Source organism: Nipponia nippon, unplaced genomic scaffold, assembly GCF_047370975.1.
Source record: "Nipponia nippon isolate SJK-2023a ecotype South Korea unplaced genomic scaffold, ASM4737097v1 scaffold_2, whole genome shotgun sequence".
In the NCBI taxonomy this organism is placed as follows: domain Eukaryota; kingdom Metazoa; phylum Chordata; class Aves; order Pelecaniformes; family Threskiornithidae; genus Nipponia; species Nipponia nippon.
Genome location: NW_028262336.1, coordinates 28,627,003 through 28,653,092, shown reverse-complemented (window position 1 = coordinate 28,653,092; position 26,090 = coordinate 28,627,003).

Sequence of the window (26,090 nt, the reverse complement as noted above, 5' to 3'; positions counted from 1 at the left end):
CCAGCATAATATTTTGAAATAATAGGGATTATGATCCAGAGCTGGCCAAGAATCAGAGAGAAGTGTCTTGCATAACAAAAGTCTCTTTTTCTTTGTTGTTTTTTTCCACATTTTTTTTTGTCATGTACCAAAAAAAAAAAAAAAGAAATGATCGCTTTTCTGTTCTGAAGCATGCTTCAAGGAAAATGTCAGGAATGATGTCTGCTCTTTAATGATCTTGCTTGTATAAAACAACTTTAAAATCCATTATAAAGACAATAGTAAACTTTGATAAACGAAAATGGTGTATTTTCCCCTACAGAAACTTTGTGTGAAGGAAAGGGTATCCCTTGAGCACTTTCTGTGCAGAGACTTACCTCAGTTTTTCTAGAAGGGATAGATTCATTATGTTCACTTAGATCAAAAGTCATCTCGTCTAAGGCAGAGTTTATGTATCCTTGGTACTTCCCAGCTGGGGATGTTGAAGTTTCTGCTCTCTCTATACTGGGGCAGAATGACCTGCAGTACTCCTTGTCTGGGATTCATGTTCTCTGCAGAACCCCATGAAGTAGTTTCATAGCACAGACTTTAACTCAAAGTTAATACATCCTGTGACAGATACTATCTTGCCTGGGGATTTACCACAAAACTTTTGAAGGTTGCACTAACTGTGCTTCAGTTAGTTAGCTTCTGCTTGAAGGTTCTTATTCAGAAAAGAGGGTGTTGTAAAAATCTATGTATCCATGAATTTCAGCATCTGCATTACAGTCATTTTGCAGTATTTAGAAAAGCAACATCAAGTTGAGCTCCTTAACATGTTGATTGAAGACCTGAAGAAAATCTTAGGAATTTGAATTTACAAGGAGTGCCACTGTGTCCAGTCTTATAAGTTTACCTGAAATGCTTATGTATTTATGCCAAAAAAAGTTCCGAGATCATCAGATCTATATATTTTCCTAAGACTGACCTACTTAACATGTTGTGACTAGCTCAAGACTTTTAGTACAAAGACCAAATCCACTAAAAAAAACACAGGAGAGAAGGAGAAATCAAGATTCCTGTTTAGAACAATAGCAAAGAATGGGATTTGGACCTCAGCCTCATTTTATACTGGATGCGTGCTACTTGTTGCATGATGTACTTTGTTTCAAGCAAGGAACACCCCCTCCTTCTCTCTCCCTCAAAAATACACACAGATCTTTTTTATTTGTGTTCTTCTTCCTTAGGGTTTGATCTGAAACCCAATTCTTGAGACACTGAAGGTGTAACATACTGAAATCAAAACAAAGATACCATTTAATTTCACTTTAATCTGAGTGAAACTGAACTTTTACGATTTGTTATTTGTATTACACTTTCTTTGTTTCTCTAGCTTGCTTTTTTTTTTTTTTTTAATCTTGGGGAGTATGAATTAATTGTGCCTGCTGGAAGAATCCAACAGAACAATATCGGTTTTCACTTAGAGAACATCAGTGGAACCAAACAGTAAGTTGTTGTAGCACAAATATGCTGCCAAGTGTTTTATTACAGTCCATCAGGTTTATTTTGATTCAGATGAATGGATGATGTAGGCAGGAGACTGGTAATTAGAACAGTGTTAAATGTTTGCATTGAATCTGAATTGAATAAGATGCTGCTTTAAATATACTTTATGCAATCTTGAGTCAATGTTGTTTTGAGCAACAGTGAGGTAGGCAGATCCTTGCCAGATGTCTTTGTCAGCCTTCCTCTTTTGCATCCCATGAGCCCTGAGGAAAGGGGAACAGAACAGAAACCCAGCTTTCTGGCACTCCTCAGTATGAAGAGAAGGCATGAAGTCTACTTAGTGGCCCTCTGAAAGATGGGAAAAACAGCCAGCTGATGCTCCTGCAAGGCAAAGCACAGCACAGAAGAAACAGAAGCAAAAAGGTCATCAACTCACTCACCTCTTGGAAAGGGCATGGAGATAATTAGTGACTGCATGGGGGAGGATTTTTAGATAAATTAAGGAAAGATGAAAAGGTTCATTTACTGACAGCGCACAAATGACAACTCTCCCTACAGATCCATCTGAAATCAGATAGGGATCTCTGTGTGGGTGGGCAGCAAGAATGAATAGTCATTCAGGTTTTGTGTATTGCAGGGTGATTAGTGAAGTGACCAGCACCTCATTCATGTTACTTAAATAGAGGGGAAAAAACCTCCAGTACCTCATGAGTTGAGCTTCAGGGTTGGTTTGTGAACATAATTGTGAGGGAAGCCCTGTGGTGTTAAAAACAGTCCGGTGGTAAATGTGAACATACTTGTTTTCATCCCAGAGCTGAAGTCAGTTGGCCAGCCACAGTAGGCAGAGATAGATTGACCTTTTCTTCCTTGGCTATGTGTGCATGGCGCACACTACGTGCATACCTACAGTGTAAAACATGGAGAGACAGGCAAATAAATACCATGGCCTTAAGCCTAAAAGCAGGCTAAATCAGTAAATATCACTTGAATGGCAATTTTTTGAGTCCTGTGCTGCTGTTAGTCTGTATAAGAGAAGGATTGGAAACAGGTTTGGTGGGGTTTTTTTTGTTTTTTTTTTGAGAACAGATACGCTCTCCTGTCAGTTCACAAAACAAATATTTGCTGTAACTATTTTCTTTCCCTACTTGAGTGCTGGAACAGTTTTCCCTGAAAGGCTGTGGAATCACCATTGCCGAGGATCTTCAGAACTTGACTGGACAAGGCTCTGAGCAGCCTGATGTAACGGTGAGGTTTGCCTGCCTTGGAACAGGAGGCTGAGCTAGAAAACCTCCAGAGATCCATCTGAGCCTCAGTTATTCTGTGATTTTAAACTATGATGGAATCTGAATTAATGATCCATGATGCCTGTGTAGGTTTTTTTTCTCTAAGGTTTATTTGAATGCTTAGAGACAGACCTATATTTAAGTATTTCAGTGAATCTAAGCCTTCTATTCAGCATGGTAGTTTGGTGAAGTTAGACCATTAGTAGTACCCAGCAATATCACATTTAGTTATTTTGGATCAGTGTTTTTTCCAAACTCAGTACCTTGAAGGACTGTTGATTGTTGGCTTATTCGTGCCAGTTAGCTCCAGCCACAAGATACGTTTTCATGGTCAAAACTGAACTTCTTATAATGTATAATATACTCAAACTATTCTCTGGGGTTTATGTCCCTTCCAACACAAACCATTAACATCAGTGAGACCATGTCACCAGCTCTGTGACCTTCCACCAGCTACCAACTGTATGGGAGGTGCTGTGGCATTCTCTGATGCCTGACAGAAGCCCAGCCACTTGTGCAATGATAGCATTAACACTTTGGAAAAAATGAGTCCGTTGTCCAGGATGGCCATCTTTTGTGAGTTCAAGGAAAAAGGGAGGTGCGAACTCTAACCCCAGACTGGTGTTCTCAGAGCAGACCCATGTCCTTGTGTCTGTGAGATACTGCAACTGATCACACCCAGCTTGGCTCTGCTTTCTGCCTTGTGTTATACATGTGGCCTTATTCCCAATTTGGCTGGGTCCACAAGTAGGAACTGTTTTCTAGGTAGGTAGCTGATGTCCTTTGTTGAGCACAGGCAGTTTCTAGGATGTCCCTTGATTTAAAACGCAGAGACTGTTGAGAAAAGGAGGGTTTAGTTCATAATAATCTAAACCATGATATAAATATTTATAATGCGCAGGACTACTTGTTTATCTATTGAAGTCCTGAAGAGACTAGTATGTAGCTTCAGTTGCACATAGTGCTTGACTAATGCTGTGTACCGCTGTAACATCAGACCATCTCGGAACTGACTTTTCTTCTCACAAATTCTACTTTCACTCTTTAATACTCTGTATCATGTAAATTCAGTGGCAGACTTCGTGAAATGTAAGTTGTACTGCAGACTTAAGCCTGGCGCCATATGCTGGGAATGTATGACTTGCTTTAAAGAATTCCCTTGACTTTCAAAAGAGCTTTTGAGTATTCAATATATTGATAAGTCTGTGGCTGGTTTTGACTCTTTGACGGTTGCATTGTGGTTTTGTGGCCAACAACTGTCATGCTTTGAAACATTTTCCCTGTTCTGTAATTGATCTGGGCAGTTGATGGCCAATAAAGATTCCTGAAAGTAATTGAGTATCCCAGTGTTCCTATCCGACTGTACTTTGGCTAAAAATGACACTGTTTATCATTTACCCTCTGAAAACTCTTGAAAACTTTTCCCTGAAGAGCAGTAAGTCCTTGTAAAGTTTTCTGGGAAGGGGGAGGAGGAGGAGGGAAGAAAAGGAACTGAAAATCCATTTGACAAGAACATTTGAGAATGATTATAGATTTTTGTATAATGATCTTGTAACTCATTATGATGATTTCCCATTCAAATGGCTTTATTGTGTCACCTATCTCCTAATTTCCTTTTACCTTTCTTATTTTAATAGTCTTGGCAGTAGATACCTTCACAATCTGAACTATATCTAAAGCTTTGTATCTAATATTTATTTTTAATATCTCAATAGGGACCAGAAACAAGACCATCCACTTAAAATGAATGTGATAATGCCCCATCTCCCTTGTGTTTTTCCTTGCTCATGTGGTCTGCACATGGGACATCTTGGCAATGAACCTGGTTACAAACACTGGAGATTTCTAAATTAAAAAGCTTTTTCATATCCTATGCTCCAGTATTTGAATTTTAGCCCACTCCTTAAATGTTACATGTTGCCTGTGTGCATTAATGTACCATTCCAGAAAGAACAAGTTAGAGATGCAGGGAAGACCAAAACATTTGTTAATAGTCTATGTCTATTGGTGGAATGTTGACATTCCACTAAAAAATGGTTAAGTTAGAAATTTTTTTTTTTTTTTAAATGTGGGATACTCTTGAAGTTACTGAGTGTCTTGTGGTCATAATGTATATTGTAATATCATATATACTTAATTATTGTAAGGACCGTAAAGTTCTTCGGATTCCACTGTGCTTGAATGCAGCAGTGGTTTTCATGCATTGAAGTGTGTGCTCATGTATCTGCACGTGTGCAGTGGGTTCTCAAGGATATAGGAGCAACGGGTAGAAATGAACAGAGAACATAGGAGTGCCTGTAAGATCCCAAAGATCTAGTGCATCTATATGAAAATTATGATGAGGGAGCTGCAGTCAAAATGCAATTCCAATGAAAGAAGGCAGTAGTTCCTTCTCTAAATTAGGCATGTACATGAGAAAAAGGGTCAAGAGGGTTTTGTTTGCTTTCTAACAACTGGTGCATGTAATGTTTCCCAGAATGCCATGAACCTTTATATACAAATATGGCCATAGGTCAGCATACACTTTATTCTTTGAGTCCTATTTTAAGCTCACTGCTAACTCTAAAATGTACACAGAAGAGCTGACAGGAATTTCTAGCACCCTGAAGACAACCAACCAAAATAACTATTCTGATTCTGCTGTGGACAGGGGATGCATTTCTGTTTTGGTACAGTGCCTTGAACAGAATACCCTATTTTGAGCAAAGGTTGTACTTGAAACAGATATTAATATTGTAAGGGTGCATATCCAAAACAAAATGCCTAAACGGCTACTGTAAGATAGTATATGTAACTAGTCAAGATGTAATGTTTAATTTCTTCAGGATCTATAAGAAACAGCTAAATTCAGTATCATCTGTTTCAGTACATGTGTGCAAAGTCAGGTCTTGTGCACAAGACCTTTTGTGTGTGTGTGATTATTAGCATTCCTCTGTTGGTGTACTAAGTCACTGCGCAGGGGATTTGAGACACGTTATAAGTGGATTTGAAGCAACACAGACTTCTTTGAAAACAAAAAGAAATAAAAAAATTAAGATTGTAAAAGCCTAAACTGAAAAATAGAAACTTTGCCCTGCATATGTTTGTATTGGTACTAATGAAGCATTTAAACGTGTCATATTACATTGCCCTGATGACACAACTTTTTCCCATAAGATCTACAAATGCAGATGCGATCCTTCTTTGCCAAAAGCTCCCTTTCTTGCCAAGTACATTGGGCCATTCCCAACATACTGGATAAATCCAGCCATAGGTAAATACAATTTTTTCTAACTAACTAAAGATCAAAGTTAATATTCTTATCACATGTCAGTGTAAACTTACTGCATTTTCTCAATGAGACAGATAGTTTTGAATGATTACTTTTGTATTTTATTTCACGAAAACTTCAGGAGATCTCTGTTTTAACAGACAGATCCTCACATATTCATCACTTTTGTCAAGGTGTTGCAAACTTAATGCTACTTTGCTATGAAGTTTGGTATTTAATTACACTTAATGCTGCCAAACAGCCAGAGGTGGCGACATTTTAAACATAGAATTGACAAATTAGGCAAATCACTATTATTACCATCATCCTCAACACCAAAAATGAGTGTGGTCTAATGCACTGTACGCAAGGTCATCTTTTCACATAGTAATTGCAATGACTTTACCTAGAAGTCTGTCTTTCAAGAAAGCAGAATTCCAGACAACCTGGAAAGCAGACGTTACGCTTCAAGCTAGAGATCTTGAAAGAGGTAGGTATTTTATACGCTGAAATCACAGCCAGAGGAAGGGGGAGCTTATTTGCTTTTGGTTTTCTGGAAAGCTCACTATTGTAAAATACTCAGTATTGCTCAGTATTTGGTATTGCCTTTCTAGAGCTGGTGCTTGGAAGGTATGAAACAAAGCCTCGGTTGCAACCTTCCCTTTTCCCCCTTTTCAACTTCATGCTGTGATTGAGCAAATAGAGCTCTCCAGAGTTAATCTCAAATTTGGAAAGAGGAATGCATGTTTTTTGACATCAGTGTAGAAACTTGAATGGTAGTAGGAAGCAACTATTGATTTGTATGGCACTGAAAATTAAATTTTATGCAAGAGTGAGGTGATATATATTTGAAGACAGAGATCTTAAAGCATCCTGAAAAGGTGTATGTCCATGTTACGGACTGAGAAAGTTGGTTTCAGAGGTGAAATACACTTGTCAAAGTCCATCCATAGGATTGGCAATGAAATCAGTAATGCTACTTCTGAGCCCCTGTCCTGTGTGCCAGTGATTAGCTGACATTGCCGCCCACGTAATGTCCTTTTCTCTTCCCTTTGCATTCAATGTCTCAATAAGTCGTCTTCAAAAACCAGAGGAGCAGGAGTCTTCTTTAACCAATAAGTTCTTCTTCCACCCCACATTACAGTTGGTGAAACCTGAGCTCTACCAAAGACAATGGAAAAAAAATCTCACTGAGTTTGAGGTGTCAGGATTTCACGGAATTTGCAATTTTGTCAAATATGCAATGTTTGTCCAATACCACAGTGTTGTATCAGGTAGTACTGAGACAGAGACAAGCTTAGTTCTGCCTATGGACAACGATGGAGAAAAAAAAAGCCACCCAAACATGTTAGAGTGGCATTGAGCATTAGTTAATAAACTGTCTCTCGTAAGGACTTTTTTAAACTTAGGGTTGATACTGGGCTAAAATGATCATATGGCTGCTTGGGAGTTGGGCTGTGGGCAAAGTGACCTCTTCTGTGTAAAAACACCCCCCCTTTAACAGAATCTGCCCCGTGGAAGAAATGTTGGCTTGCGCATGAAGAGAGATACGGGTGACTGCATGTTTTGAACTTGTTAATGAAATTTGCTCGTGGGGAGCTTGATGAAAACAGTGAGTTGAGAGGAATATCTGATCTGAATTTTGCTGCTGTGAAACCATAATATCAATAGTTACTGTACTTGTGTACCTTTGTGTTATTATTTTTAGACCCCTAAAAATAGTAACAAGTTTCCATTACAGTTTTGAAGTTTGTTTGCCATAAATATAGGTAACTCATTTCAACACTTTGCAAAGACACAAGAATATATGAATACAAAACTGCATTTCAAAAATTTTTACGTAAAATTGCGCATGAAGGAGTTTTCAGAACTGTGAATGGAAAGGTCGTCTTGTCCTGAAAGTGAATCCAATTAAATTCTGTGCCGAGGCCAAGAAAACTGATTGACATGTAGATTAAAGCCAAAACCGAGTCTTCTCTGAACATTTACTGACAGCCGTGAACTTTGACAGTTTCAGGCGATGAATTTTCCAAGTTGTGTTGGAGGGCTTTCTATAAGTTGCGACAAATGAAAAAGGAAAAAATTGTAGCAGATGAAGACGGGGAGATTCATGGACCCATGTTGAGTCTCTTTCCTGACACTGTAATTTCCAAAGCAAAAACAACAAAAAAAAAGGATCAAAAAATCCCATTCCTCATCATAAATCAATAAAAAACTATGTTTCCATAACATTTTTATTATTCTGATAACAACAGCTTGACATTTTTGCATTGGCTCAGTTAAGTTTTTCCTATCTATTGCCTGCCAGAAGAAAAAAAGTTCCTTAATTTTCAGCCATCTACTGGAAAGTGTTTCTTTCTCATTATTAATGAATGTGTACACAGGATCATTTCATGTTGTAAATTCTGAATTTTGCTAGAGAAGGCAGGATAATGGTGCAGATCACGTACAGAAATGGTAGGTTATAACAGTAATAACAATAAAAGGTTGTTCTCCCCTTCTTTAAGGTGAAGTTATTGATTATGAAAGGTACCAGTGACAACCATGGTGCATGAGACTTTTAAAAAGGTATCTACTGGATTCAGCACAGGCAACAATCCATGCAAATTCTCACAAAAAAGCCAGCTGCTGACCTGTTGGAGAGGGCAAATGTCTTCAGTGGGTCTCTTCGTGACTCCCCAATAGTGCTCTATCCTTTGTGTCTTGGACAAATCCAACCATGGTATTTTAGATCACGTGCTAATTGTGATTATTTACATGTAATGCCCTGGCAAGTTTATTTTAGTGACTTAAATATATTTTTCTTAGGGCTGGAATATGACCTTCAGCCTAATGTGTCTGACTATACAGGTTTATCTTTAATCTCACATGCCTGCTATTTTTACATACTCCGAATACTTCTGTAAGGAAACAAAAAAAATTGGATGTATTTCATAGTGATTTTCATCTGTTTAAATCAGGTTTTGTTTAAATCTGATTAATTCTAGGTTTATTTCTTTTATATATGCAACCTAGAGGTGGGGCCACTCTCTCTCCTGTTCAATAACACTATAGCCCACCAAATAATAATTAAAAAAAAGTTTATTTTAATCCAAACCATTTTCATTGCGTGGTGGCATGAATGTTTGTACCAGTGCAAGCAAAGGATGGGACTGCCTTTTCCACTCCTGATGTTGGCTTAAATTGATTGGATGATTGCCCTAGGCATTGGTGAGTCCACACAAAAGAAAAACGTTAAAATGTTGAGCTGTGGAGAAAAGAGCTCAGGGGAAGCAGGGGTGGGTCAGAAATTTCCGTACATTGAAGCCAATCCGTCGTCAAACATAAGCCAGAAATAAAATAAGCTTTGGTAGGCCTGGTGCTTCAGAACAACTTGTCAGAGATAAGGGGTCTTTTAGGTTGAGTTGAAGGGTGCATGGCACTTCTTGCATTATCTGACTGGTTTGTTTACTCCAAATAACAGTGTTCGCTTGTTTTTGTGTATAACTTATACCTCAGATATGTCATGATGATGGTACTTTTATCCCAACGGTGACTTCAGTATGTTTTCTAAAATAAACCAAGGAAACTCTGTTGTTGTGTTTGTGGGTTTTTTTGTTTGTTTTTTAGCATTGTAAAATTTAATCAACTGAAAAGCCCGTTTTTGATGACTTGGATTTGAAAATCAGTTAATTCAAAACACGAAAGCAAAATCTGGGAGTTCGCATAACAGTCTGGGATTATCCTGTCTCTAATGGACAAAGGAAGGTGGTCACGGTTTTGCAGATTGTTTTCAGGGGAGTGGTAGGCCTGCAAGGCTCAGACTTGAGCCAGAGGTGATTGGGGTCAAAGTTCTTTCTTGCAAACCGTGAGAGTTTTGGGAAGGGAGCCTGGAAAATTAATGATCAGAATATGGCCCTTATCTCAAATCTGTGAGACTTGCAATATCTCCTTCAGTAAATGGGAAAGAACAATATTATGCTAAGCTTTAGAGGCCGGACAAAAGCCATACACCATATGTGAGACATTAGTTGTGCATGCTGTGTAGTCACATGCAAACTATTCTGCGCACTGGTTGTGCAAGGTACAATACTACATTTATCTTTATGCCGCTTCAGCCTGCCCAGCCACCAGCTCAGTGACTTTTGAGTGAATTCAGGTAGATCTCTCCATTTCCCAATGTTCACTCTCACAATAGAGAGAGCAGAAGAAAACCTAGGCTTTTCCTACTCTAGTGAAAATTGGGTCTTTTGTATAAAATGGCAGAGTGACAATGGCTGCAGTACTGGGGACGTATTATTCTTCTGCCAGCTCTTCTACAGGGACAAGAAACTTCGGTAGAAGGTATAGATATCTTTAACTGACACATCAGTTTGCTTACCTTTTTCAGGAAGGTAACTGGATGCTAAGAGACACGTAGGGGTTTTTGTATCTGAGTTACGTTTGCTTGAGTACAAGTTATAGCCCGTATGCAGCAAGAGGTTGATTCTGTTGGCTGACTTATGCCTTTACAACTATTTTTGATGCACTGCTGGGTATTTTTTGAGCCTGGTGAATCTGGTTAAGGACAACTTTTTTTTTGTTTTTGTTTTAACAAATCCGTTTCTTTGCATGAACTGCACTGCTTTTGCCATCTTGGTTCACCAAATGATTTGATGCCAGCTTCAGGGTAGCATGTCTTGTCAGGTGGCATGCTTTTCCTTGTATGAGATGTGTGCTTACGCCAGTGTAATGTCTACCTGTGCTAGTGTGGGTCATTTTCTGCAAAAGAATAAGGAAAGGCAGAACAGAAGAAACCACCATTTCTCTTTTACAGTTGGACTCAATGATCTTAAAGGTCTTTTCCAACCTAAATGATTCTATGATTCCATTCTTGAATAAAGCAGTAAGGTTTCCTTCAGTTACCACCTTTTTGCCTTTCCTCATATCTTCTGCTCTCTCCTTTGTGTATCCTGCTTTCATAAGGATTATTTTGCAGATGGAGAGAACCAAGTATAGATCCTGCACTGTTAACCTCAGCCCTGTAAACATCTGTCAGCTATTCCCTCCTCTACTTTCCTCTAGTAAAAAAACATCTTTTTTTTAACATGTGGATGCCTTTAATTTTCCTTCTTTGTACTGAAGACATACTTTCAAGAGTTTTCTGCAATTCTAAGGTTTAGAAACTTTTTAAAAATCAAAGGTGATATTCTCAAGTAAGCATGTGCCTTCAAAAAGAGAACAGGAGAAATCTCTCCACTCCTCCAGCTCCACACATCCCTTTAATGCTGTTAAGCTCATGATAAACACTGATATTAAGTATAGTTTGAAATCACACCGTAATTTGGTTCCATAGACTTGAAATTAGGATTTGGGAGATCTTCCCTTTCTCTGCTCTTTTACCCTTTCTGACTCTAAGTGGTATTTGAATATTTTTGAAAAATGTAGATCATATACTGTGATTACCTGCTAATCTCTTCTCTGTGGGCCTCTTCAAGTGCTTTCACAAAGTGATTTCACACAAACCAATAAGTAGTTGACAGGGATAACCTAAGAGTGCCTTTAGAGAAATATATCCAAATAAAAGCCTTGCTAATGTTATACGCTATCCTGTCAGTATTTCCATTACAATTTATTTGCTGCTAGAGGCTCAGGCCTAAGGAAGCAATACTGTAGTCTTGCCTGTTTTAATTATCAGTTAGTAAATGAATACAGAATTTTAATATATGGCAACATTTTTTTAGAACTTAAGTTAGCAAAAATTATTATTTTATTTTATTTTTTCAGATTCCTGGAATTGGCAAGGAGACAGATTTTTCTCCATCCCTGCATTGAAACAAGGGATTTTTTTTTTTTTTTTAAACAGTTCTGCTGTAGAAATATATAATTACGTGTGGGTAGATTTGGCATGGATCTCTTCCCCTTTAGGGATTTGAAGAAAACAAGCCTTTTCAAATACCCTTAATAACATACAGGTAAATAATGAGTTCAGACCAAATAACTGCTAAATATGAGAAAAACAGCATATTTCTACTCCTACTGCTAGCCAGAAAAAGATCAGTGATTACCCATATCCTGCCAGTGATATTTTACACAGGCCTCTCTACTGTTTTCAAGTGGGAGATCAGTGCCTAGGCTGATGGCAGGATGTGGACCTTATAAAGTATTTCCTGATGAAAAGAGCACTTTGGATTATTGGATAGGCTAAAATGTCATTTAATGAGCTGGATTATGAAAGATGGACTCCTACACACTCAGGAGTAAGTGTAAACTGACATAAGAGGTCCTGATCTTGAAAAAGTCCCTTATCAGGCGTATCCCCGGGTCAGTAAGAAATCTCACTAAATATACAGATAGAGTTTGTGGCAACAGGGACTTGGCTGAAAAGGACAGTACCTCAGTACCCAGGCCTGTGAATGGGGTTTAACTGTTTACATAGTGGTGACTCTTAATGTGGGACATTATCAGAGTGGCCAGCATTTCTCCATAGTGAATGTAAAGTAGAACAGAATGGGCTTACGTGGAGATTGTTCCTCTTCTGAAATTAGAACCTGGGACATCAGAGCTCTAGAGGGGATGGCAACCACTGACCCCATTTGTTTATTTTTCTGTGGGGATCCCAGCTAGGTTTCAAAGTGTTTGCATGTGTGTGATGCAGAAAGATGCTAATAGCTGTAAGTGTGAAGGAGGGACTGGTGGGAAATGAGGAGGCTGACCAGCACTCTGTGCTGAGTGAAAGGAGGGCAGTAGAATACATGAGCAGCTGCCATCTAGAGAAAACAGAGGTGGGAAGTTTGGGCACAGATATTGCTACATGATTCTTCTGGAGCAAATAAGCAAGATTATGCAAAGCGTTATTTGCATCTTAACATCAGTTTCTTAAGTTAATCGTAACAAACCTGTACAGTCCTGAGTAATCTCATTGGAAAAAATGCCAGAATTATGCATGGGGTGCACTGTTAGTCCAGTTGTTGTGCAAGAAAGCATGAAGGGGTTTAAGTTACTTCTCACTCTGCGCTGGGGATAGAACCTAAAAAAGGAGAGGTTTCTGTGAGTGCTGGTCATCAGTTCTCACTGCAAAGGCTGTGTCTGTCCAACCAAGCAAGGGTTTTTTTTTGTTTTAACTTAAAACTTCAACTGACAGCTGGTAGATGCATATCGTCAGCCAACAGGCCTCATAGTCTTTGGCATATATTTTAGCTGTGTCCTCTAACCTGTAAACTTCTCTCTAATGTTTTTTAAATTGAGCTGCAGCTCAACTTACTACTTACTACTTTTCTCAGTCTGTCAGATACCTGGCCCCATCATCTCTGCTTGACCATATGGGGCAAGAGAGTGCAGCCGTCCTCTGAGCCATGAGAGCTGATCTTCCTGCCAATACCAAATACATACACTGGGTGTGGGGTGGTATGACATGGCAATACTCAAAGGGGTAAAATGGATTTAGAGGCACTACGGATTGGTTCATGTAGGATAACAAAAATTATGGCAGCTTAGGGCTGCCTTTAAGGGAACCTAGAGCAACCTACATTTGGGATTTTTGTTTGGTTGGCTGTTTTTTTCCCTTGCATTTCCTAAATGGAAATTGTGCACAAGTGTGCAGTGTCTTTGTAGCTCTTAGCATACTGCATAGGTCTTACTATAACACTGCATGTACACAGAAGTGTGGGCAATACATCCGATGTGTCTAGGTTATGTCACATTTACTGTGTGTGTGTGTGTGGACCCAGAGGCTGTGCAGGTGCACTAGAGCTGCTCTGCATGTGCTGCTGAAAGGATGTGTTTGGCCTTATTGGACAATGTAGACAAAAGCTCTGAGTGCTTAATTTCTGCTTAGTTAAAATTCCTGGGTAGAAGTACAGACTATGTCTAAAGAAGTCCAAACTCACTAGAAAAACCTGCCTCTGAGATCACTTGGAGAGATAAGAGCACAGACACTGCACAGGTTGCTCCCAGAGAGCTGGAGGTATCCTCCTTGCATCTTCTAGTGTTCATTGTAGGCAGAAGATAACTCACGGCCAGGTGGGTCTGTTTGTTTGCCATAGTGCCGGTGTCATAAACAAACTGACTGGACTTGAGGAGTACTGAGATATCAGCCTGCTCATTTAAATTGTCCTATCATCTCTGCTTCGGAGAAGAACAACTATTAAGCTGCTATGCTTCCTTGTGCTTTAGTACATCTTTCTAATTAAAAGACAGTGAATGGTCCTGTAGTTCAGGAGGATCTTAGAAAGCAGGCAGCAGCCTCTGTCTTCTTTTGGCTGTATAGTAGCTCTCTGTTGGTGGGGAAAAAAAAAGCAATCTTTAATACTTACTTTAAACTGGAAAATATGCAAGTTAGTATGGTTTTCTTTCCATATCTTAATTTCATCTTTATAGCTTCCCAAATGGAACCATATGAATATTTTAAGAAGCAATATCAACTCTGGCCTACAAATTCCCAGTAATGATGCTTCAGTTCAGAAGATGGCATAAACTCTAGCTTTGCTGTTTTAAAACTTGTACATTTATCAGGTTATAAGTCGTTCTTAATTTCTACTTTCTGTTGTAGCAGTAATGATTGCAAAAGCTAGGTCTGGGTTTTCTTTTTTTTCTGGTATGTGTTAAGATGCACTACACGCTGTCTCTGTCAAACTCCTGGGAGCACCATGAACTCTATTGACAGATCTTGCAACACTGCTACCTAATAAAGTACCTGGGAACGGTGGAGGGGAAAAAAAGGGAGGTGAATGAATTTACTGCTATATAAAGCCCATATAGTCACTGATCTCGGGCAATGTGTAACAAACCATCCTTTCCTAGACTATAAGTCTTTGAGGTCAGAAGGTTGAAAAGCATTCCAGAAATGGAGTCTGGCATCAAAGTTGTCCTTTTGTGTTTTGCTAACTGGAGTCAAAGAGCCTCAATTATCTCTCCTGTTTTATTTATTTATTTGCATATATCATCTATATCGCAAAACCGTTCTTCTTTCATCCCTGTAATAGCAGGCCTAAGTAGTTTGCTTGACCTTTAATGGAGGTTTGTGGGAGGGAAAGATGCCAGAGCTTCTGTCCCGCTGTTCGTAGCTGCAGCTTTATCTCATCTTGTGGCTCAGAAGGCTGCTGAGCTTTCGTCAGAGAGTTAGAAGTGAGGCCCCGCAGGGGCATGCTATCTCTGGGCTAGTGAAGGGATGAAAAAAGGAAAAAAAAAAAAATTATCTTAATGATGGGCTATTCTTCAGTTTCTCGGCTACCAGCATAATCTGCCTGGATTGGGAAAACATTTCCTGAACTTTTAACTAAAAAGAAACCTTTCCTCTGTCTGTTTCTCTGTCTCTCTCTAGTTTTTCTTCCCCTCTAAGTCATGAAAAATAGAAGTTAGAATAGCCTGGCATAGGATGCGCTGTACTAAGAAACGATCTGTTTTTCAGTCATAGGGGGTATTCAGCAATGAAATAAATAAAAGATAAAGTGCCAATGTCATCTAAGCAACAAGCTGTGTGTTGCTTTGACTGAAGGGCGAACCTAAGGTACTGTTTAGGTGTGACAGTGTGTGCTTGTTTGTTCATTTTCCTGTGGCTAAAGCACAGAGAGTGCAGTAGGAACAACGTACCTCTCCTGTTAAGCCAAAAAGCACCCGTGTGCACGACTGTGATCTAACACAGAGCTAGTACGTTCAGTTCTCTGGGATTTCAGCAGGAAGTCCAGAATGTGCAGCTTGCTTTGAAGGGTCAGTGAGCATTATAGTTATCCCTGTGTCATGATCGTATAGTTATTACTCTGAAGTGTTTTAGAACACCAGAAAGTAAGTTTTAATGTGCCTACCATTGCCAGTTGTCTGTGGGTCAGCTTTGCCTAAGCATGCTCAAGCTGAGCAGTGCCTCACTCCAGCTCTAGGATGTCATTTGAATAACGACATCAGGGTGGTTTGGCCTTTTACTCTCTGTTCATAGACTTCTGTCTGGATTTTTGCATTTATGGGTCCACACATTTTATTTCAAGTTCTAATTAATAGCTTCTATCTAGCTATCTATCTGTTAATCTTGGGGGAATTCCCACTGCTCTCTGCTGTGGTACTAGTTCTTCCATGTACTAGTGCTGACCCAGAGGAATAAAGCATTCAGCAGTAACTACAATCCCACAGATTTGTTTTTTCTTTCATCAAAGCAAAGGTAGTAATATCAGTGTGCAAACTGACACTTTCATGACCACCGATTATTAGTCAGATGTTAACAGCTTTTAGAGTGTCTTACACCACTTTACATAACATTGACTTATTCAATGCTATGTAATTCAGGCATGGCTCAGATTGATGTATGTTGAAGGAGACATGGGCTCTTTGTTTCTGAAAACCAGTTTACAACACATGGGAAACATGAAAAACTGCTGGTTAGGTATGAATAGTGTAGGTTCAATGTCTAGGGCAAAGTAACATAGCAATTCCAGGCAATTCTGTTTGATATAAGGCAAAACTAATTCCCTGAGTAGAGATATTAACACATCCTACCATGTAGGCTAATTGGCCCTGCTGCTTGCTTGTGTGGCCTAATACTATGTGCTGAAAGTGAGAGGCCAAAACTTGACCATACTTGCTAACAAACATTGTGATAACTTCCATGTGTAACTGCAGTACGCCTCTTAGCAAGATTAGCCAGTACAGCTGATTGCAAATTTTGCATGTTTGGGGCCCATGTGAGGGCATTTGACTCGCATAATGTAAACAAGACTTCTATTAGATTAATGCTCTGTTCAGCATGGGTAAGATGGGAGAGATCTGGAGTACTTAATGAGAAAGGCCTCTTCCTGTGACCTCTATTTCCTTTCCTTTCAAAGGTCTGTGGGAGTATTTACGTAAAAGAGAACTTCCAGGATTAGGCCTAAATTCATTAGGAACATTATCCTCCCAAGTTATCAAATTAAGCTCTGTAGAGCAGCTCTCAGAATGACTTAGTACATCTTCTTTGGAGACAAAATGTCCTCTGATCCAGCAATTCACATTTCATCACTGCAAACTGGTCAAGTATCAGTAACCTTTTATCATCTCGTGTGAATACAAAGAACTCTGCCTGAGATAAATTTGATACTAGACCATAAAAACCCCACATAATTTGTGTATAGATGACATTTATACATTTCTGAAGTGTTTTGGCAAAAAACCCACAGCAAGGACAGACAGACTAGAGCAATGAGCAGGAAATGTATCATTAAAGTTATGGAATAGGCTGTTCTCTTGCTGCTTGCATCAAGGGCAGAGGGGCATGTTTGGGACTAAACTGAGGGGCAGAGTCACAGCTCTCACTGAATAAGGACAACCAAGTCTGGTTAGGGGAGCTGCTGTTCATCCGTTTGTGCATTTTGAATGAACTCTGGATTTGTGGGGAAATTATTAAAGAAGTAAGGTTTGTGGATTCTGAGGAAATAAAACATTTGTCCCTTCCTTATCCTAACAGCGCCCAACACTCCTTCCCTGTACACATTACCTCTATTCTTACACCTACTTCACCATGGAAAAACTAAGCAGCTAGTGGTGGCAAAAAGGCAGAACAGCCTTTGTGGGGGGATGGAGGGAAGAACTAGCAGAGACAGCACCAGAGCATGTATGGTGATGTCTCTAGATCTGCTTGGCTCCACAGGAGTCGCTTGACTACCAATTGCTTGCTCTGCGTGATTGTCAGTCTTGTGAAAAACGAACACCGAGAAGTTGGCTTCTTGCTACAAATGAAGAAATACTGCACTTCTTCCCTTCCATAAAGTTGCAGGTGCTTTAGGACAGTGATGTAGTGTTGGCTGGCTGTGTGGAGAACACACTCCTGCCTGTACGCCCATTAAACAGGCGAAGTTCCAGTTGCATGGATTCACTTTGGTGTTAGTTTTGGTATTAAATTGGGGTTAGATAGGGAAACTGAGGATTTTGTGTAGCTGCAGCTCCTGGACTCGGGAGCTTCTGAGGCACCTCTGTCCTGCAGGAATGCTGTCTATTACCAAGGCGCAGCATTCCTCACTCCCGCTCAGTTGTAGGCAGGTTTTCCCCCTAATGTGGGAGCAGCTCTCTGTATCTCAAGATTTTGCCTATCACTTTGTTAGTCCAGCATACATCCCAGGACTCCAAGAGTGATGCCAGCAACAGAATATTTACCATGTAGTTATCCTGGTCCCTCCTCCAGCTTCCTCCCCCTTCCTTCCTCTGCAGTACCCTGGCAGGAGGTCCTGGCTCATGTGGGAAAATCCAAGCACTTCTTGTTGCCACCGTCTTTTCTTTCTGTGTTTGAATAGGCCCTGGCATAAAGGAAGGCCAGCACTGCCACAACACAGCACCAAAGCCATCAGTCCCAGTAGGCAGCAATAACAATTACTCCCTTAACCTCTGTCGAGGTTTAACCCCAGCCAGGAACTAAGCACCACACAGCCGCTCGCTCGCTCCCCTCCAGTGGGATGGGGAAGAGAATCGGAAGAGTAAAAGTGAGAAAACTTGTGGGTTGAGATAAGAACAGTTTAATAATTGAAATAAAATAAAGTAAAATAATAATGATAATAATAATGATAATAAAATATACAAAGCAAGTGATGCACAGTGCAGTTGCTCACTACCCACCAACTAACACCCAGACAGTCCCCAAGCAGCGGTCCCTGCCCCTGGGCCAACTCCCCCAGTTTATATACTGAACATGATGTCATATGGTATGGAATAGCCCCTTGGCCAGTCTGGGTCAGCTGTCCTGGCTGTGCCCCCTCCCAGCTTCTTGTGCACCGGGCAGAGCATGGGAAGCTGAAAAGTCCTTGACCAGTGTAAGCACTGCTTAGCAACAACTAAAACATCAGGGTGTTATCAACATTGTTATCCTAAATCCAAAACACAGCACTAGACCAGCTACTAGGAAGAAAATTAACTCTATCCCAGCCAAAACCAGGACAACGTCTCACCTCCAAGCTGCTGCCCTATGGAGTATTTTCCCGTTCTGCTCCCTGCAGATACTTCACTTCTTCCACTTAAAAAAGCTGAAAAAATAGTTTGGTGGTATGTTTCCAGCATGAATAATGTCAGTGATTAGGACTTCTAAGCACCTTCCTGGTTCCCCACTAGGAAACAGAAAACCACTTTAGTAACAGCAAAAGGTAGTGACTGATTTCTGTGTACCAGGACATACAGCACAGCAAAAATTGTATTTTAATCTCTAATCACGAGGTGATCTTTGCTGGTAAACTACATTGCTTTATACTAACTGAATATAAGGCTTATTGGTATTAAAATCTCATCAGCACATATGGCAGGAATCCTATTTTTGAAGCTTGCCAATAGAATCACTGAAGGGTAAAACCAAAATGTGCAGAATTCATTCTCCACTCTATTACTTAGCTAAAGAATGTCCTCTAATGGATCAATGATACTCACTTTTCAGTTTATACATCACGCACACTTACAGCACTATTAGGTTAAATTTTTCATAAAGCACTGTAAAAGCAAACCATTTTTTATAGATGTGTCTATGATATCTATATTTATTTCTTTGTGCATACCTATATTTAACATAAGTTTTCTTATATTTAATGTAAGGTTTTTCTGTGTCATTGCTTTAAAGGTAAACTCAAGTATTTGAGTTTTACTTAGCACTAGACACAAAAACCTGATCAAGAATGATCTGCTTAAAGCGCACATTTCTCTGGAGATAAACTGATTTGGTTTGGGGCTTTAGCTACATGGGAAAGTATATGGGCTAAATCCTCTAGGCTCCAGTCCTGCAGGCATTTTTACACAAATATAATTGCTTGCAGGGCAAAGCCCTTTGTTAGGCCTGAAAGCCATAGAAACATTCACTTCAGTAACTCTATAAACAACACTAACCAAAGAGAAATTAAAAATCATCTATAAAATGATGACACTTATCTAAAGATCCAGAGCTAAATAAACAACTTGTTGGGTAACATCTCTCAGATTAATGATTGGTAATAAAAGGAAAAAAGATTTTAGAAGCTTACAGTCCCTGGATTCTTTCCACATAATTTTTCTTTTACATATGCTAAGTGGAGGCAGATTCACTGGTTTAATATTTGCTAGTGACATTGTGTTTAAATTAATACTAACTGTCTACGTAACTTAGAGTAAAATGGCTGTTCTGTCAGACAAACATATCTTCAGATGACATCAAATCCTGATGGTCTCTAATGGAAATCTCAAGTAATGTTCTGGGTTTGCTTTCTCTCAGCACATCAGTTATAGCTAAGTGTTCCTGATTTGCAGGCAAATGTTATTACATGTTGGATTATTGAGCTTGGACTGACTGTTTACTTCCCTCAAATACTTGCCATCACCTATTTTTTTTATAGAGTGGCACATGCTGTAGCATGGGTAGTGTGGACTGTGAAATACAAAGGATGTCTTCCTTATTACTGCATTAAGTTTCTGGCTTACCATCTAATTTTATTGCCGAAAGATATGTTTCCAAGCTAATTCTAATTTAAATGTTTTTTATTTCTATGAAGTAAAAGTCGAAGGAGGACTATTTTTCCTTGTTAAAAGTATTCATTGTCCTTTTTAATTTTTGTTTTAGGGTTTAGGGTTACAATATTTTCAAGACATTGTTTTACAAAAATATAAAATCAAACCTTGCATAAAGATACGAGTTCTGATCATGGCTTTGAGCGTTTAACTTCTGATGACTCTAGCATGGGTTTCTCCTGCCTATCTGATAACGTTTCTACCTAAAGGAAAGGCCACTCTCAAAAGCAGTGCTTTGAACAATACGCTGCTTCCGTATTTCTAGGAAAAAGTGTATAAGAACTTCTGGAAATGTTACCGGTTGTTGTATATATAGCAAGAAAGAGTTAATCAATGATATTGCATCTTATTTTATCATGTAGCATTTTACATCGCTGGGACCATGTACCTAATGATTGCAAATTGGCATCATTCCACTGACTATAGAGAGTTACAGCAGCTGATGTTTTGGCAGTATTTTCCAATTGTACATTGTATTACAAGTGGCACATTACTTCAGTGCTGAAGTTTTATCATATCTGAGGAATCCCTTTGTACCTGAGGCAGACGTAACATTCTTCCTGATGTAGAAATAAACAAGACCCATGAAGTGCTTACCACAGATCACTGTAAATAGTCACTTCAGGTTTATTTTCTTCCCAAGCCTGCTGGTTGCTAGAAGATACGACCCATTATGAGTGCAAGAACAGACAGTGTGTCGCCATTGTACTGAGTACGTGATTAATAAAGAAACCTATTTTTAACAGCAAAACAATGTGCTATATTTAGAAGTAAGTAAGCAAGGGTATACAGATTTAGCATATTAAAATGCTGCAGATGATCTTAAGATGACCACAGAACTCATTTTTTGTTATTTTGAGCATAGTTATTCTGGCAATTTAGGTTCATGAGAAAGTCACCACAAGAAAAACAGTGTATGTCACCTAATTCCCCATGTTGCTAGCGAATTATAAACATGTAAGGGTGAACATAAGAGAAACTCAAATAAGATTGATTTAATTAATTTGAATGTGATTTTTAGATATCCTGCTTGATAGTTCCGCAGGATTTAATAACATTGATTTTGTGGTTTAGATAGTCTTTCGTAATTCATTTATACTAAGATTGGCTTTTTTTTTCTTTTTTTTTTTTTTCCCCCAAAGCTTTTGACCATGATGACATCTTGGTCCAAAAAGAATGGATGGTGCTTTCTTTTGGGATACATTCTAGAAAAATTAATCATTTTTAGTCTGAATAAAAAATATCTGTTAAAAAATGGCAGGCAATCAACTGGCTAGTAAGGTGTCCATTCTCTGTTTAATGTGTCTTGCGTGCTTTTAGGTGTTACCTCCATGAAAGATGAAAGCATTGCATGAGTAGCCATTCTTCATGCTCATCTCCTGGAACTCTGGGGTGATAAGTATTGATAGATCAAAGCACAGTCATTTTGGTATTTTCTGCTAATATCCAGTCTGAATCCAGGATCCTGCAATGAATACAGCACAGATGCAACCGTCACAGTTGGTGAGCTATGTCTGTATGGACTTCATTGCAAGATGGTAGGCCTGAAGCTCATCAGTGACTCCTAAGGAGCCTAGCCAAACCCTAATCCTGCAGACTGCTGAGCATGTGGAATCATGCAAGGAGGTTCATTGAAATTCAATAGGACTTTGCCTGGGCATCAACAGAGCAATGCTGTCTCTGTGTGTTGACTGGCAGTATTGGGGCCTTAATTTGTTAGTCTGTACTCTGTGTAGATGGCATTTCATACAAACTTTAATGTCTAGTTTTGGTCATACATCATTGTAAAGGAATAATCAAATAGCATGGTAAGCGTTTTTTGCAAATAATGTGCAGTTTCTTGGCATTTGCTTTCTTTGGCATTACAGACTTGAAAATCTAATATATTGAAGCAGAAACCATATGTATAAAAATTACTCACAGCGAACCTGTGTAAAACCTTCCCTTTGGAATAGTATGATTATAGTTGAGGAAAGGAAGAAAACCAATAAATGGAGCTTGGAGAAAAGGGTGAAAACATAATAAGGCCTTAAGAATTTGGGGGTTTTTGTTATTGTTGTTGTTGCTGTTATACTGTACATTCACAAAAGAGATTGTATAGCATTGATATAGTGTAGTGAAAAAGACTGAAAGTTTGCAAGACTTCACAAAAAGTTTAAAGAGACTTCATTGATCTTTAATATGACCTGAAAAGCTTTATAGATGTTTTTATTAGGGTTTTTTAATAGTCATTTTCTGAAATATTTTAAAGAACTGTGAATCACAATGGATTTGGAACTCTGAAGTGTCTTTTTGAGTCAAATATAACAATTTTTTTTTTACTTGATAATGGATATGCTTCTGACATGATTATATAAAGTACAGCTAGGAGGAATTTCATAGCAATATGAATCTAATTTTCTTCTGTGCAATTTTCTGCATTTTTTAAACACGAAAAACTATGCCTTTTATCACAAATGTTAATTAAAGTTTTGAGTAAAATGATTGAGCGTTGTTATAAAGACAGTGGTGTATACAGCAGATAGGAAATGTATGAAGAAAGACATTGGTTATGCAAGTATCCTTTTTATACACATAAATATGTATGATGGTTCAAAGTTTTAGTTTTACTGTTTTTGTATAGAACATAGTACATAAATCAAGTCTTTTGTCACATTTTTAATCATAGAATTTCCAAATGTAATTCAGTACTCCATTGTTCTTAAATTAGTGGCAAGTTTGAGACACCTAGCACTACACTTGCAGAATCGAATCTTTGGTGTGTTAATTTTTTGGTCAAACTAAACTCTGCCTTTTCTGTACTCATTATTGCATTCCAACACCTTTTTCCCTAACCTCACACTCCTGCCTGATAATTAGTTACATACAATGTCCTTTTAAATATACTGTTTGGCACTCTAGGCTGTAAAGTGATAGCACCCATCCACCAGAAGTAAAGGGCTTTTTTAACATTTTTCATCGCCAAACAGGAAATGCTATGAAGCTACAGCCATTTAAATGACTTTTTAGGACTTTTTCCACCTAGAATGCATCAGTAGGATAGTCTCTGTAGATGGGACTTGTGAAAAACAGAAATAATAAAAAAAATCCCAGGTTTAAGTCAGTGTTAGATGTTAGTGGTATTTACGTGACCTTAGTGAACATGCTTATCTTTTCTGTTTGTGCAAGAATGATGTTTCTAGGACACTGTACATGGTCTGCATTTTGAATATGACATTTGTGACTCACCCAGAGCTCAAATGGAAGAAATTTATTTATTTTATTTTCTATTTTAGCTAAGTAAGATAAATTGGAAACAAGCTACAAACATAAGTCAGGCAGAGAAATTATAATACAGATTTTGTGGACAGGAATACCAGTTCTGGTTATTTAAAATCAGGTATGACAAAAAAAAATTCAATAGTGATGTCAATCCAGTTTTTGGATCCAAGTACAGTTAGCTAACAGCAAGACTCCCCATCAGTGGAAGAAGTAGTGACTTTTAAATCTGAGATGTAAATGGGTGTAGAATCAGACTGCACCCTTAATTGTTTGATCCCTCCTTGCTATAATGTGTGGCACACTGTTGAATCTGTTGATGACCTTATTGCTATTTATACAGTATATATAGAATGTAATTTTTTTTTTTTTTTAGTGACCTTGCTTCATTCATGCTTATTTCCCTTTTATATTTGCCTTCCAAACCATTTGAGTCATTTGGAGTTACTGAATGTACTCAATTGGAGCAGCATGTACTTGGATTTTCTGAATTCTTTTAGTATTACTTATAAATAGTCTGAAGACAATGATAATCTTTCCAATTAGTCTATTGGGAAATAATAATGATTAATTCAAGCATAACATGACATTCCAGCATTAATTTGTGTTTCTAACTAACTCACAGAACAAAAAAGGTTAAATAGATATGGAGGAATAAGTAGGTATGATTGTAATATTACCTTTTAGTAGTACCAGTCAGGAATCTTGAAGTAGAAGATGGGGCAGACCACTGAGTTGGTATGAAATGCCTGAACACAAGCCCTGATCTACACACCACTCACTGAAGAAAGACTCTCCTCTACAACCTTCATTCAACAAGCAGCTCCCAGGAGAGGCTAGCCACTTGTGTATTTTCAAGTGCCTCGGAGCAAACCCTGACTCGATAACTATCTCACTACAGAGCTCTCTAAGGCTCAGTAGGTGCACCTACTATAGTAAGTACACAAAATGCCCACTGGTGTGTTGCAAAGGAGGAAGGACCAGGATTTGATTTGTTGCTATACATTATGATTCCAGGGCCATACATCCATATCCTGTCTCCAGCGGCAATGAGGTTAACACCAGCTGCCAGTATTAGGTGGGCACTGCACATCTGTAGAAAGCTGATTTGCTGGAAAAACTGCAAGTGGGAGGGAAACCACATTGAGCTCACCAGGGAAACCACTGAGTGCCAACTGCAAGACTCCAAGTATAGCTGCAAGGGAAATCCCACCAAAACCACCTCCTTTGAGAGCACTGAACAGCTGATGTGTACCATGCTCCCAGCACATCTGTTCCACAGGTGACACAGGTCCAAGCCTCACCTTCTTTAAAAGGAAGACACAGCCTGTTAGATACCAGCAGCTGCTGTTTCATACTCCTGTGATAACATGCTCCTTGCTGCTTCTGCTCTTGGTGTCACTGTTGCTGTTGGTGCTGTTGTCACCATTGTCATTTTTCACATCTGTGCTCAGGGACATTATACTCCCCAAGGAGTATAGTCTTCCAACTAAATGAGACAGCTTTGGTCAGGTGCTGGTCAGTGCAGGAGGCCTAGTCCTGCACCTGTGAGATTGCCACAGAGTTGTATGTAATGGCCAAGGTCAGACGTGCACTGAACAATTAACTAACCAGGATAACTTCCTTAGGTTAACTTAGGGTTAATTTAGAAGTATTAAGCCTGGTCAGTTAATTTGAAGTTCCAGGACAAGGTAGCTGCTTTATTTGCCTTTGGACGCGCAGACAGCTGGCCAGTTTTCTGGCCCATGCAGTTCTTGTCCGTAGAGCTCCTCTGTCCTCTTGGTGGAGGCTGATATTAGGAAGGAGAAAGAAATATCTGATACATAAGCGAGAATCCACCATTTACAGTTAAGAAACTATCATCTGAAATCATTAACTTTATTTTTGTTCGGCCCATCTAGGCCCCTTCTGTTCCCCCTCACCCAATAGGAGCTGTCAGCTGTAATATAGGACAGATGGTCCAGCTCCATCTTGTCTCCTGACTGACCTTGCAGACTGCAGGTGGTGGGGCTGGAGGCCAGGGACCAGCTCCTGCAGGCAAGCAGAGCCTGAAGGTTGTAGAGGTGGAGGCTGTGGGGTTTACAGAGAGGGGTTTGATAGCTCCTCCAAGGAGAAAGCCACCACTGAAGTACTGGAAGTAGGGCGAGTACTTGTGCTTTTGGAGTCTTCAGCATGGGTAGTTTGTGGGGGCCACTAACAGATGGGAGCTGGAGAAGGCACTTGAGGAGGTGTGCAGCAGTCTTGCTGCCTAATGCCACTCTGTGACACTACGGTAAGGCCAATGAAGTGCACTCCCACCCTATTGCATTAGTCATTGCTGACTGATGATGGGTAGAACACAAAGTAGTAATTTGTCCTAATCTGATGTCTTATCTTAAAACCTGGACTTTGAAATGAAAAATGAA